This window comes from Malus sylvestris, chromosome 14, assembly GCF_916048215.2.
Source record: "Malus sylvestris chromosome 14, drMalSylv7.2, whole genome shotgun sequence".
NCBI classification, from domain to species: domain Eukaryota; kingdom Viridiplantae; phylum Streptophyta; class Magnoliopsida; order Rosales; family Rosaceae; genus Malus; species Malus sylvestris.
In genome coordinates, this window is record NC_062273.1 from 15,805,678 (window position 1) to 15,818,674 (window position 12,997).

The window sequence follows — 12,997 nt, forward strand, 5'->3', positions numbered from 1 at the left end:
ACTTTATGAAGTAGTCAACTGCGCAATGATTGCATAGCAAATCTTGCCCTTCCCTGCAGGCATTGGGCCGATCAAATCAAGTCCTCATTAGGCGAAGGGCCAAGGGCTGATAATAGGAGTGCGCAGCTCGAGAGAGGAGTGAGGAATAGTTGCGTAGCGTTGACACTTATCACATGAGCGGGATATTCTGATGGCATCTTGGTGGAGTGTTGGCCAGTAATTTCCTTAGCGAAAAGCCTTGTGTGCTAGAGATCGAGATCCAGCATGATCTTCGCAGACTCCTTCATGTATTTCCTGAAGGACAGCTTCCGCCTCTGCGGGCGTAAGGCATCTTAGGTATGATAGGTTAAAACCCTGCTTGTAGAGTTGGTCATTAATGATCAAGTAACGGGTAGCCTTGTATCGAATCTGCTTAGCTTGGACTTTGTCATTTGGAAGGGTGCCATGAGCAAGGAATCTATAAATCGGGGTAATCTAACTATCTCCTTATTGTAAGTTGCACACTTCCGCAACCATGATGCTTGGTGCTGCCAACAATTCGACTTGAATTTTTCTCCCAATCTTGTCTTCCACCGCTGAGGTGAGGCGAGCCAAAGCATCTGCATGACTGTTTGCCGCTCGAGGAATTTGGGTGATCTGGTAGTGGAAGTGCTTGAGCAACAATTATGTTTGTGCCAGATATGCTACCATAGAGCTATCCTTAGCGTCAAAGTTGTTAGTGACCTGGTTAACCACTAATTGGGAGTCATTGAAGATATCAATTTGTTTAACCCCAATGTGTTTGGCCAAACGTAAGCCTGCTATGAGGGCTTCATATTCAGCCCCATTGTTCGACGCCTTGAATTTGAAACGAAGAGCATACTCCATCGCCACTTTGTCAGGGGTCGTAAGGACTAGTCCTGCTCCACAACCCTGTTGGTTGGACGAGCCATCAACATATCAACATAGAAACAATGTCAACAGGATAAGTGAAGTCGGCGATGAAGTCTGCCACTACTTGGCCCTTCTCAGCTGGCTTTGGTTGGTAGAAGATATCAAACTCACCCAATGCTATCGCCCATTTGATCATTCGCACGGAAGTGACTTTGGAGTATTTGTCGAAGAGGATGATTGGTAAGCACGATGATGGAGTGTGCTTGGAAGTAAGGGCGAAGTTTTCGAGCAGACATGACCAATGCTAGAGCCAATTTCTCAATGTTGGAGTATCGTGTTTCCGCATCTTGTAAGGCCTTGCTAGCGTAGTAGACAGGCCGTTCGACATTACCATCATTTCGAATGAGAACAGAACTTACTGCTGAAGCCGATACCGACAGATAGATAATGAGAGTGTCACCAACCTCAGGTTTGGAGAGCAAATGGGCTTTACTCATGTAGTCTTTGAGGTTCTTGAATGCCTCAGCATATTCATCAGTCTATGTAATGTACTTCTTAGTTCCCTTAAGTGCTTTGAAGAAAGGAGCACATCTATCGGTGGCCTTAGAGATGAACCTAGTTAAGGCTGCCATCTTGCCAGTAAGGCTCTGGATGTCTTTTGAAGTTACCGGTTCCTTCATGTGGAGGATTGCTTTGATTTTCTTGAGATTAGCCTCAATGCCTCGTTGGCTTATCATGAAGCTTAAGAATTTGCCAAAACCTACGCCGAAGGTACATTTGTTGGGGTTCAACCTTATTCGTTACCTCTTTAGAATGGTGAAAGTTTCAGATAGGTTAGTGATGTGTTGGTCAGCATGTTTGCTCTTGACTAGCATATCATCAACGTAAACTTCCATGCTCTTCCCAATCTGTTCGGCGAACATTGAATTGACCAGTCTCTGATAAGTCACTCCTGCATTCTTTAAGCCGAAGAGCATGACTTTATAGCAATATAATCCTCTGTCAGTAGTGAAGGCTGTGTGTTCTTGGTCCGAAGGGTTCATGAGGATTTGGTTGTATCCTGAGTAAGCATCCATGGAGCTCAAGAGTTCACACCCTGTCGTAGAGTCTATAAGTCTGTATGTGAGAGGAAGAGGAAAGCTATCATTCGGGCATCTTTTGTTTAGGTCGGTGTAATCGACACACATTCTCCACAAGACCTTTTGGAGCAGGAGACTTTCCTTGGTCGGATTCTTTTTAACAATGACAACATTTGCTACCCACGTTGGATAATTGACTTCGCGGACGAAACCTATGCCTTTGAGTTTTTCAACTTCTGCCTTCATTACCTCGTACCGTTCAGCGTCATGAGATCTTCGTTTCTGTCTCACTGGCTCGGTGTTGGGGTCAATACTAAAACGATGACAGATTATATCAGGAGAGATGCCTGGCATATCCTCATATGACCAGGCGAAGACCTCAGTGTTCTCTTGCAAAAAAGAGATCAATGCCAACCGAATGGGTGGTGACAAGGTGGTACTTATCTTCACCATGCGATCTGGATAATCTTTTGAGATAGAGACCTTCTCCAACTCTTCAGCGGGTTGTGCTTGCTGGGTGAAAGAGTCATCACGAGGATCGTCGACTTGACTGTTGTCACCGTGAAGATCCAAGTTGGTTTCGTCTGGGCTGGTTTTTATGACTTAGTCATGTATAGAAAGGGTTTCCTTGGGCACAGGCAGGTGTTGTTGCTTGACCGAAGTGTTGTAACATGATCGTGCACTAAGTTGATCTCCTCTGATGTACCCATTGCCATAGGGGGTTGGAAATTTCATCAACAACATATGTGTGGATACCATGGCCTTGAGATCATTGATGCCTGTGCTGAAGGAAAAATTTTGTCCTAGCTAAGAACATGTGAGAATATTTGAACACATAGGCAAACTATTAACATATTAAAGTAGGCATGCATTCAAAAACAATTCTAAAACCCATGACTTTCAAAGCCTAGTGAATGGTGAACCATGAGACTCTTCAACAACATTAAAGAGAAGGAAAGATTTAGAGATTCATTATCCTTGAAGCTCATCCTTGTTTACACAAGGGATTCACCCAAGTGGAGGGCCTTCAAGTCACCTCCTAGCTCCTTGGATCTTCCTTGTGATTTTCTTCCTTTTGATGCTCATTTGCTCCTTGAGGATGTGAGGAAAGGATCTCCAAAAACACCAAAGATTTGGTGTCTCTAAGTCTCCACACCAAAGATGAGGTGTGAAGATGAAATGGATGACTTAGAGAAGAAAAGATTGCTAGCTATCTCTTCCCTAATTGGCCGGCCTTTTTTAGAGAAAAAAAAAGAAAGTGTTTCTCATCTTTGTCTCAAGAAAACCCTAATGAGGTAAAAGCTATAAAGATGCTTTTAAATCTCTTTTCTTAGGTGAGTGGCAAACTTGCAATTAAGCAAAACTTCCCACTACCCTTGCTATGGTCGGCCATCTTGTGTGATTGGGCTATTTGCCCATATTTGTTTTAGTTCTCATACAACTTAAACATAATGGACCTAGTGGAACCGGAAGCCCAAAACTAACTTAAAAGCCCAATACGAACCTTTCGTATAATTAATCAACTAATTAATTAACCTTGACCATTTTCAATTAAACAATTTAATTGCTTATCCATTTCATTTATATTTCTTCACTTTCATCCTTACTCGGTGTACAATCCATTAGGTTCCAATTAGCAAGGCAGTGGGCAATTGTTACTCTTAACAATCGATTGTGAATTGAAACTTCATTTCAATTCTCCTTTTGATTAAGATTAGTGTTTGCTAATCTTCAGGGCTTCCATAAACCATGAGTGACACCTAGCAGCATGTCATGGCTACCCAAGCTAAATAGAATTGGTTGGAGAACCTATCCAGTTACAATTACAATGCAATACGGTCATTCTTTAATACAATACTCTTAATCACATTGTTTGAGTGATAGTTTGTTTCATGTCTACTATCCAATGTAATACTTTTCTATATGATTCAATTGAATATGATTTGGAACATACTTCCTATGTCATATTCGTATGCTTTGGCCAAAGACTCCCGAATCATATCTTAAAGTATTCTCCTTCCACCATGGAAGGTTAGAGATCCATTGTTTTGCATTCATATGCCTACATGACTAGATAGCTTGACCCCAACAATGCCGTGGACACTCTCGATGGAATGCCTTTGACATGATCAAAGATCAATGACCTAACCATTAGACATCTATGATGCCTCAGGTCAAATGACTACTTTGCATATTGCAACTAACGAGTTCTTACATGACATGTATGTTCGAACTCTCTTTTAATCGTTGTTCAGTGTACTCGATTACTCTTTCGAGCACCTATGTGTTTGTCTTAGTGTCCAACACTAAATGACTTGAGACTAGTCATACTCACGTTTGAGTCGACATAACACATACTAACCTTAGCGGATTGTCAATGCCCAATTGGCAATCCTATGGCTAGGAACGTTTTAGGAATGAATATAAGAAAAAGGTCTCGTTAATCGAACTTACTTAAATCACTTATCTCTTAGATCAAATACATTCCTTGGATTCTCTTATTGCTTAAACACATGATACAATAAATAGTGATTAACAATAAGCTTTGCCCTTTATTAAACATATAATAGTTTAATACAATAAGTATTCCAAAAGCTATTACATCAAATGAGTGGCTTTGTGGGCATACTTCCAACAATCTCCCACTTGCACTCAAAGCCACCTTCCCATGTATCTAATACCCATCTTTTCCATATGGCGGTCAAGTTGGATTTGAGACATTGGCTTTGTCAATGGATCTGCTACGTTATCGGCTGAGGCAACTTTGAGAATGTTGAATTTCCCCTCAGCAGCATATCTTTTAACGATATTAAAACGCCTGTCAAAAATGCTTGTTCTTTTGATGACCCCTGGGTTCTTTGGCTTGAGCTATCGCCTCACTATTATCACAGTACAATTTTACTGGTGATGTAATGGTTGGAACCACTCCAAGTTCAGTAATGAACTTCTTTATCTAGAATGCTTCTTTGCCGGCTTCAGCTGTAGCGACATATTCTGCCTCCATCGTGGAATTAGCAATTACATCTTGTTTTTTGCTTTTCCAGCTAACAGCTCCACCATTTAGAGTCAATACATATCCGGAGTTAGAACTTCTATCATCGACGTCAGATTGGAAATCTGCGTCTGCACAGGCTTCCACTCTCAACTCTACCGCTCCTCCATAAATGAGGAACATGTCCTTAGTTCTTCTCAAGTACTTAAGGACCGTCTTGATAGCTGCCCAGTGTTTAGATCCTGGGTTAGATTGATATCGACTAGTAATGCTCACAGCATATGCGATATCAGGCCTTGTGCATATCATGGCATACATGAGACTTCCTATGGCGGAAGCATAAGGAATAACACTCATCTGCCGTATCTCTTCAGGAGTCTTAAGTCTCATGGACTTAGAAAGATGAATTCCATGTCTTACAGGAAGAAAACCTTTCTTAGATTGTTCCATCTGGAACCTACTTAGCACCTTATCTATGTACATAGATTGGGATAATCCAATTAAGTTTCTGGATCTATCACGATAGAGTTTTATCCCAAGTACATAAGATGCATCTCCCAAATCTTTCATGTGGAAGGTTTTGGACAACCACACTTTACAGAAGAAAGTACTGCAGTATCATTCCCGAATAGTAATATGTTATCTACATATAACACTAGGAATACAATTGCATCCCTAACGACCTTTTGATAAACACAATTGTCATCTTCGTTTTGAGTAAAACTAAACGATTTGATTTCAGTATCAAAATGAATATTCCAGCTCCTGAAAGCTTGTTTAAGTCCATAAATGGACCTTTGAAGCTTGCATACCTTAGTCTTTTTAGACTTGGACACGAAACCTTCGGGTTGAGTCATATAGAGCTCTTCCTCTAGGTAGCCATTCAGAAAGGCCGTCTTCACGTCCATTTGCCATATCTCATAATCATGGCTACAGGAGAGAAGGTTTCTTCATAGTCAATCCCTTCTCGTTGCCTATAACCCTTGGCTACTAGTCTAGCCTTATAAGTCTCCACGTTCCCATCAGCGCCTAGCTTCCTTTTGAAGACCCATTTGTTTCCAACAGGTACTATACTTTCTAGAGGGTCTACAAGAGTCCAGACCTGATTTTGATACATAGAATCCATCTCAGATTTCATGGCCTCTTGCCATCTCTTTAAGTCAATGCCGGATATTGCTTCAGTGTAGTCCTTAGGGTCTTCCTTTGTGTCATTATCACCTAGAAGGTGTAATTCCCCAAAGTCATTATCTAAGCCATACCTCTTAGGTGGCTTTCTAACCCTTTCAGATCTACGTGGAGCTAGGGGTTCAGGAAAAGGGTTGTCAACTTGTCGAGTGCTTGTTTGTGGTTCATCATTAATCTCATTAATTTCCATCGTTTTACTTATAGTTCCTTTGAGAACAAATTCGTCCTCTAGAAACTTAGCAGTTCTGGCGACAAAGACTTTTTGGTCGTCAGGATGGTAGAACTCATATCCCATAGTTTCTCTAGGATATCCCACAAAATAACACCTAACTGATCTCGCTTCAAGCTTAGTAGCTTCAAGCTTCTTGACATATGCTTCACAACCCCAAATCTTAATGTGATTAAGACTTGGCTTTCTTCCATGCCATATCTCATAAGGCGTCTGTGAAACTGACTTGGAAGGTACTCTATTAAGCAAGTAAGCTATTGTATATAGAGCGTATCCCCAGAATGTTACTGGTAGATCGGCGGAACTCATCATAAAACAAACCATGTTCATCAAGGTTCGATTTCTCCTTTCAGAAACTCCATTAAGTTGTGGAGTTCCCGGTGGAGTCCACTGTGATATTATTCCACACTCTTTGAGATAGTCTAGGAACTCGCTACTTAGATACTCTCCCCCTCAATCTGATCTTAGGATCTTTATCTGTTTCCCAGTTTGCTTCTCAACTTCATTCTTGAATTCTTTGAACCTTTCAAAAGATTATAACTTGTACTTCATAAGATACACATAGCCAAACCGAGAATGATTGTCGGTGAATGTGATATAGTAGGAGAAGCCTCCTCTCAACGTAGTAGACATAGGTCCACATACGTCAGTGTGGATTAACCCTAGAATTTCAATGGCACGCTCTCTTTTCCTAGTGAATGGAGATTTGGTCATCTTCCCTTTTAAGCAACATTCACAAGTACCCATTTGGTCATTACCTAATGGGCAGAAATATCCGTCTTTCGACATCTTACGAATCTTATCAAGGTTCACATGTCCAAGTTTAAGATGCCATATCTTTTCTTGGTTAACTTCTTCTCTAGCCCTTTTGGGTTTTGAGGTATTCCCGCTTTCAATACAGTGCATCCCACTACTTGTCTCTAGGTGAAAAAGTTCTCTATCATATTACCATGAGAGATAATATGACCGTTCAAGTATAAAGTGCAACTCATTTTGTCAAACAATATTGAGTGCCCATCTTGTAAAAGCTTAGAGATAGAAATCAAATTCTTTATACATGAAGGAAAATATAAACAATTTTTAAGTTCTAGGACTTCCCTAGAGGGTAGTTTAAGCATGTAGGTGCCTATTGCTTTTGCAGAGATCTTAGTGTCGTTCCCAACTCGCATAATCATCTCCCCATTGCGCAGTATCCTGCTCCCTTTTAGTCCCTACAACGAATTGCAGATATGTTGACTAGCGCCTAAATTAAATATCCAGGAATTGGAGCTCACTGTAAAAGCACTCTCTATGATAGAAATAGTCCCTTCTAAAGTTCGTGTCATAAGGCTCGCAATACGCACCCTGTATTTCTTCTTCCAACGTTCATCCTTTCCACAATGAAAGCATGTTCCTTTGGATTTTATTGCCTTCTTCTTATGTAACCTTTTCCTTGTGATTGCATTCTCACTCCCACTGTCTTTTTTGAAACCTTGTTCAAACTTACATCACATGTCAATCATCTCGGTAAAAGTATGATCGAATCTATTCACTTTATAGTTTACAATAAACTTAGTGAAATCATCCGAGAGAGATGCAAGGAAAAAGTCTTGGGCCATTTTCCCATCGATGGAAGCTTCTAAACTCTCAAGATCTTGAAAGATTCTTTCCATCTTTTGTCCATATTTATGAACCGATGTCCCCTTTGCCATTTTGGCATTCAATAGACTACAAACTTTTGAGAATCGTACATTACTAGTCTCAATGTCATGCATCTTATGAAAACTTTCAACCATGGCACAAGAAGTGTCCATGTGCTTATGTAGCTTCATAAGCTCATCACTAAGTGAAGTGAGGATTAAGCATTTGGCTTGTAAGTCATCCTCATAGTGTCTATCATAATTTTGACACTCCTCCTTTGAAGCTAGTTTCGTAGGAGGTACATGAGGAGAGGATTGCTTAAGCACATACAATATGTCTTTCACCTTTGAGACATTCTCAATGTGGCGATACCAAGTAAGGAAACGTTGGCCCCTAAGTCCCTTTTTGTCAAGTATAATGGTGGGTGTAATTTTAGGCATGTCGTTAACTATATAACATAACAGAAATCGTATTAGATTGTTAATTTTAAAACTACTTGATTGGGTCTTAAATCAAATAGTATCACCCACTATTTTTGGCAAATTCCACATCCCTCAATGGAATTCCAGAGTTATGTTGAACTCTTAGCGGAGTATGGGAGGCTCACCATTACCAAGCCCACCTCACGATGATACGATGTTGGTTAGCAAAAATAATGATGAGAGAATAACGCTTTAATCATTTACAACTCTTGTAATTACCCATCTTGTTTGGCCTCTAGAGAATGATGCCTCACAATGATATGATGTTGGCACCATTGCACTTAGTTAAGTTATTCCCACCATGCTAGTTCGTGTAGGGGTTCAAGAATAGCCTCACAATGATATGATGTCGGCCATCCTCGTTGTCTACCTCACCACATCATGTATGAACATATGGACTCCTCCTGAATGTAAGCACATACTTTGAACTTCCCCATGATTGGGTGAAGCCGGTGTAGGAGTCACAAACGATTGGAGCCCATCATGGTGGAAGGCCTACGAAGAGATGTTCAAAGCATCTCTCGCTTATCAACTTAATATTCATTTTGTTGAGGGAGTAGTGTTGGGCTACATCAATTTTATTTTAATCTTATTAAAAGAACTTGGGCCTATCACAACCATTGGTCCAAGTTAATATAAATTAGTAGTATATAATACTCCCACTATTTCTATGAAACAAGCGAGACTATATGGAGCTACTAACAAATGCATTGCATCCTCATATGGACTATATAGTCATATTAGGTCTTAGGATGATTATGAACCATTTGATTTAATCCAACATGAGCCTTGTGTTGGACCTTGGGTCTAAGATAGGTAATTGTTGATTTTAGTTACGCGTTTAATCTAATTAAACCGTTATTTCCTATTGGGCGTTGGACCCAACTATTCCAATTTGCATACAAATAAACAAATAGGAATACTTGAAATAAAGAGAAGGGCTTATGCCCTTTTACAACACATTTGAACTAATCAAATTACATTCAAATCTAAACTACTTAACCCAAGCATTCATAATGAAAGCGGCCAATCACATAGCTCAATTATCGAGGCCTTTGGTTCATAATCACCCTTTTCTTAATCAATCAAATTAACTAAGAAAGCAACTTAAACAATTGGTTTTCGGATTCATAGAATTGATTTAAATGGAACTAAATGAAATGAAAATCCAATTCTCATTCAAGAGACAAAATCATTTTGTTCTCATCATCTTTTGGGCCGAAAAACAATGACCACAACTATTGGGCCATAAATTTAAAACATAAACTTTTGGGGTCACTTTGTAAAAACACAAGAGTCCACAACTTCATGTAATTGCAACTAGAACCCAAAAATTTCAACAATAATAAAAACTTCATTAAAGGAGCAAAACAATTTGTCTTTTAGCGTTTTTGGGCCTTAACGTAAAAACGCAAACTTTTGGGTCAAAGTGCAAATACACAAAAGTATCAAAACTTTATGTAATTGCATGAAAGCCCCAAAAGTACCCCCACTAAGGGGTGACCGGTTTTGGTAGTGAAAAAGGAGGGGGGAAAAGGTTTTTGGTGAAAAATTCAAAATTTGAAAGTGTTTGGTGCAAGTGGATAGGTAGGTGAGGAAAAGTTGATTGGGATGGGTTGTAAGAAAAATGTTTTGTCAAATAATAAAAGCATAATCATCCATCCATCACCAATCAATAATAAACCAAAACTTTATTCAAAGCAACAAACATATTGAATCAAAACACCAAAACTTTTTGTTCTTGGTAAGAACATCAAAAACATTGAAGAACACACATGAAAACTCATAAGAGCTCCATGAGTGTTTTCACTCAATAAAAATTAAATTTTCACTACACAAAAGAGGGTTAAAATCCTAGGGTACTTAGGGGTTCCAAAAGTCACTTTAAAACTCTTTTAACAAGACAAACATGAACCCAAAAATCCACCCTTTGGATTTGGCCGAATCTCCCCACATACATGGCACCAAATTTTAGTTCCAATATTCATGCTTAAATGAACTACATCTACAACATTTGAGATGCTAAATTTTCAAGCAAAATTTAAATTCAAAAGCAAGAACAAAGCTTGTAACATTTACAACATTTAAATCACAAACCATGAAAAACACAAAACCCAAAAGGATTCACCATAAACTAGACCTAGGCTCTTGATACCACTTGAAAGAAACATTTTGTCCTAGCTAAGAACATGTGAGAATATTTGAACACATAGGCAAACTATTAACATATTAAAGTAGGCATGCATTCAAAAACAATTCTAAAACCCATGACTTTCAAAGCCTAGTGAATGGTGAACCATGAGACTCTTCAACAACATTAAAGAGAAGGAAGGATTTAGAGATTCATTACCCTTGAAGCTCATCCTTGTTTACACAAGGGATTCACCCAAGTGGAGGGCCTTCAAGTCACCTCCTAGCTCCTTGGATCTTCCTTGTGATTTTCTTCCTTTTGATGCTCCTTTGCTCCTTGAGGATGTGAGGAAAGGATCTCCAAAAACACCAAAGATTTGGTGTCTCTAAGTCTCCACACCAAGGATGAGGTGTGAAGATGAAATGGATGACTTAGAGAAGAAAAGATTGCTAGCTATCTCTTCCCTAAGTGGCCGGCCTCTTTTAGAGAAAAAAAAAGAGAAAGTGTTTCTCATCTTTGTCTCAAGAAAACCCTAATGAGGTAAAAGCTATAAAGATGCTTTTATATCTCTTTTCTTAGGCGAGTGGCAAACTTGCAATTAAGCAAAACTTCCCACTACCCTTGCTATGGCCGGCCATCTTGTGTGATTGGGCTATTTGCCTATATTTGTTTTAGTTGTCATACAACTTAAACATAATGGACCTAGTGGACCAAACCCTTTTGGACCCGGAAGCCCAAAACTAACTTAAAAGCCCAATACGAACCTTTCGTATAATTAATCAACTAATTAATTAACCTTGACCATTTTCAATTAAACCATTTAATTGCTTATCCATTTCATTTATATTTCCTCACTTTCATCCTTACTCAGTGTACAATCCATTAGGTTCCAATTAGCGAGGCAGTGGGCGATTGTTACTCTTAACAATCGATTGTGAATTGAAACTTCAATTCAATTCTCACTTTGATTAAGATTAGTGTTTGCTAATCTTCAGGACTTCCACAAACCATGAGTGACACCTAGCAGCATGTCATGGCTACCCAAGCTAAATAGAATTGGTTGGAAAACCTATCCAGTTACAATAACAATGCAATACGGTCCTTCTCTAATACAATACTCTTAATCAGATTGTTTGATAGTTTGTTTCATATCTACTATCCAATGTAATACTTTTCTATATGATTCAATTGAATATGATTTGGAACATACTTCCTATGTCATATTCATATGTTTTGGCCAAAGATTTCCGAATCATATCTTAGAGTATTCTCCTTCCACCATGGAAGGTTAGAGATCCCTTGTTTTGCATTCATATGCCTACATGACTAGATAGCTTGACCCCAACAATGTCGTGGACACTCTCGATGGAGTGCCTTTAACATGATCAAAGATCAAGGACCTAACCATTAGACATCTATGATGCCTCAGGTCAAAGGACTACTTTGCATATTGCAACTAACGAGTTCTTACATGACATGTATGTTCGAACTCTTTTTTCATCGTTGTTTAGTGTACTCGATTACTCTTTCGAGCATCTATGTGTTTGTCTTAGTGTCCAACACTAAATGACTTGAGACTAGTCATACTCACGTTTGAGTCGACATAACACATACTAACCTTAGCGGATTGTCAATGCCCAATTGGCAATCCTATGGCTAGGAACGTTTTAGGAATGAATATAAAAGAAAGGACTCGTTAATCTAACTTACTTAAATCACTTATCTCTTAAATCAAATACATTCCTTGGATTCCCTTATTGCTTAAACACATGATACAATAAATAGTGATTAACAATAAGCTTTGCCCTTTATTAAACATATAATAGTTTAATACAATATGTATTCCAAAAGCTATTACATCAAATGAGTGGCATTGTGGGCATACTTTCAACATGTGCGTCCGAATATGACATTGTATGCTGTTGGGCAATCAACCACCAAGAAGTTAGTGGTAATGGTAGCTGTGTAAGGGCCTGTACCCATGGTGAAAGGTAAGTGTATGCTCCCCAAAGGCTGCACGATATCACCGGAGAATCTTATCAGAGGGGAAATCGAGCGATCGAGCAAGTGTTCAGCTACATTAAGTGCCCTGAAAACTTTAGCAAACATGATATTGACCGAAGCCCCCGTGTTTACTAGGATTCGTCGTACTTCAAAGTTGGTTATGTGAGCTTCCACAATCAGTGGGTCGTTGTGAAGGTAGATGATACCTCTTTCTTCCTCAGGGTAGAAACATATTGGATCCCAGTTAGGCTTTTGATACTTACCTCCCCTAAAGTCTTCCACGTGAAACACTGGGTGGACAGACCTTAAAGCTCGTTCACTATTTTTCATGGCCCTGTTGGAAGATTTAGATATGGGTGTGCCACCACTTATGGAATATATCACATTCACCTAGCGTTGGTT